This window comes from Alosa pseudoharengus, unplaced genomic scaffold (genome assembly GCF_046254945.1).
Source record: "Alosa pseudoharengus isolate Yale_2024_CS ecotype anadromous, Long Island Sound unplaced genomic scaffold, YU_APseudo_1.1 YU_APseudo_1.1_scf_11, whole genome shotgun sequence".
Taxonomy (NCBI): domain Eukaryota; kingdom Metazoa; phylum Chordata; class Actinopteri; order Clupeiformes; family Clupeidae; genus Alosa; species Alosa pseudoharengus.
The window spans coordinates 37,478,206-37,481,038 of NW_027468576.1; the positions used below are offsets into that span (position 1 = coordinate 37,478,206).

Sequence of the window (2,833 nt, forward strand, 5' to 3'; positions counted from 1 at the left end):
ACACAATAGCATCAGCAAAACTAACATTCACACTGAAACTATGCACGCGCTGCAATCCCCCCAGATCCCCCTGGTGAATTTCACATGAAGGAAATATGAATATATTGTGTATTTACAATGTACTGCTATCTGGTGTCTGAAGGAAAACAACAACAAATAAAGTAATATAAACACACTAACGATGTAAAACAAGTGTTGTTATGTGCAGTCAGTAAACACATACTACATAATCGATTGAAGTGAAGACCTTCATCTGTTCAGGCAAAGAGTGCGTGTGTGTGTGTGTGTGGGGGGGGGGGGGGGGCGGGTATTTGAGCTGCAGTGTCCATGCTGAGAGAAACCCACAGTTTCCCACTGCACACAGCAAGTGACCTCACAGGAAGGAATGTTTGGTATGCTCACTCACAGAAGCAGGGGGCATTGGCCCCTTGTGAGTCTGAATGTACAAGCATGTGTGTGTGTGTGTGTGTCTATGTGATATTAGTCATCAGCAGATGTTATAAAGCAATGTTTGAAATGTTTGGCAAGTCCTGGTTAAGAGATGGATCTCTGATATGAAGTTCTATTGTTTATAATAGTTTGTGTGTGTGTGTGTGTGTGTGTGTGTGTGTGTCCTACATGCAGTCATGCTGATACAATAATTCTGTCAATGTCACCTTAGCGACTCTGGGTAGATTTTTACCAGTCATGTTTCCTGTCATCGCCATCTCTGCACAAATACGCAGCACAGATGGAACAATGAGGTGTGTGTGTGTGTGTGTGTGTGTGTGTGTGTGTGTGTGTGTACACATACAAATACACAGCACAGATGGAACAATGATGCACTTGGAGGGGGAGAGGGGGAGGCACTTGGGATACTGTCTGCAGACACGCATCATATCCCTCTGCAGTGTGTGTGTGTGTGTGTGTGTGTGTGTGTGTGTGTGTGTGCTGCTCCTGCCCACGAAGACAACACACATCTGCTGCGGTACTGCGTGCCCATCTATACAGTATGCGTGTGTGTGTGTAATGTGGAGCTTGTGTGTGTGTGTGTGTGGAGCTTGTGTGTGTGTGTGGAGCTTGTGTGTGTGTGTGTGTGGAGCTTGTGTGTGTGTGTGTAATGTGGAGCTTGTGTGTGTGTGTGACGTGGAGCTTGTGTGTGTGTGTGTGGAGCTTGTGTGTGTGTGATGTGGAGCTTGTGTGTGTGTGTGTGGCGTGGAGCTTGTGTGTGTGTGTGTGTGTGACGTGGAGCTTGTGTGTGTGTGTGTGTGGAGCTTGTGTGTGTGTGATGTGGAGCTTGTGTGTGTGTGTGGCGTGGAGCTTGTGTGTGTGTGTGTGTGTGTGACGTGGAGCTTGTGTGTGTGTGTGACGTGGAGCTTGTGTGTGTGTGTGTGTGTGTGGAGCTTGTGTGTGTGTGTGGCGTGGAGCTTGTGTGTGTGTGTGGGGTGGAGCTTGTGTGTGTGTGTGTGTGTGTGTGTGTGTGTGTGTGGCGTGGAGCTTGTGTGTGTGTGTGACGTGGAGCTTGCGTGTGTGTGTGTGTGTGTGTGTGTGTGGCGTGGAGCTTGTGTGTGTGTGTGGCGTGGAGCTTGTGTGTGTGTGTGTGTGTGTGTGTGTGGGGTGGAGCTTGTGTGTGTGTGTGTGGGGTGGAGCTTGTGTGTGTGTGTGTGTGTGTGTGTGTGACGTGGAGCTTGCGTGTGTGTGTGTGTGTGTGTGTGTGTGGCGTGGAGCTTGTGTGTGTGTGTGGCATGGAGCTTGTGTGTGTGTGTGTGTGTGTGTGTGTGGGGTGGAGCTTGTGTGTGTGTGTGTGGGGTGGAGCTTGTGTGTGTGTGTGTGTGTGTGTGTGTGGCGTGGAGCTTGTGTGTGTGTGTGACGTGGAGCTTGTGTGTGTGTGTGATGTGGAGCTTGTGTGTGTGTGTCAGTGGCGCAAAAAGTGGGTATGCGCTATAGCGATGGTAAAATATATATATATATATATATATATATATATATATATATATATATTTGGTATTTTCTATATGTAGCTACTGCTGTCCGTTTCTAAATCATTTCAACTTTTTTTCTCAATGTTCTATAACATTTTAGAGGACTAACAGGCTAGAGTAGGCGCCCTATCTCATAAGATTCCATTATAGAATTTTGACATAGAAGAGGGAGTGGGGGCGCCGTGAGTGCTGGGCGAGCAGATAGGCCTACGAGTAGTGAGTTGCCGTCTATGGAAAAAGATGGATACAGCAAAAAAAGGCTGTTGACGACTAAAAATAGAAAAAGAAAGAGGGAAAAGGAGATGGCATGTCAAGGGATGCAACAGCAGTTAAATAAGTGGACGGTGAAAGGCAACAGGTAAGATTTAAAGTGATGACGTCTGTACTTGGAGGCTTGCAAATATGAATGTTAACAGACTAACTAGCGTTTGTTAAGCATAATGCCGATTGAAACATAGCCTATTCCATTAAGATAGCTAGGTGGCTACCATGCTCACACTGCACTTTTAATGGCAAACTGCAAACAGAAATGTCATGCTAGCTGTAACTCATTACATTTTTCCATATCCTAATAATGAAGGCTCCTTGTAATAACTTAATATTGTGTTGTCAATGTGGTGCAAACAAACAAGGCTAGAGTGCCTATCAGCCTTATCCATTGTGAGCATTAGCTGGCAAAAGGACGTTATGAGAACCGTTTAGACTCTCTTAAAGTGGCAACGCACCATTTATCAATACTTATCAAGTATAACATCAAGTTAAACATCAAATTGGCAGCATTTCTTTAAAAACATATTCAATAGACACTAATACACAGTAGGTAATAGTGTAAATGATTGGTCTTTTGTTTTGCTTTAGTTTGTGTGTTTTTT

General features: G+C 45.2%; 1 protein-coding gene across 2 annotated transcripts in view; it reads left to right on the forward strand.

Moving 5' to 3' along the window:
* The window catches only part of tbxa2r (thromboxane A2 receptor), a 26,677-nt gene extending 26,502 nt beyond the window's left edge, over nucleotides 1–175 (forward strand). For both annotated transcript variants that reach the window (XM_076279103.1, XM_076279102.1), the window contains exon 3: nucleotides 1–175. This exon is cut by the window's left edge and continues 3,544 nt beyond it. The gene's annotated coding sequence lies outside the window, so the exon portion shown is untranslated.
* The last annotated feature ends 2,658 nt before the right edge of the window (nucleotides 176–2,833 follow it).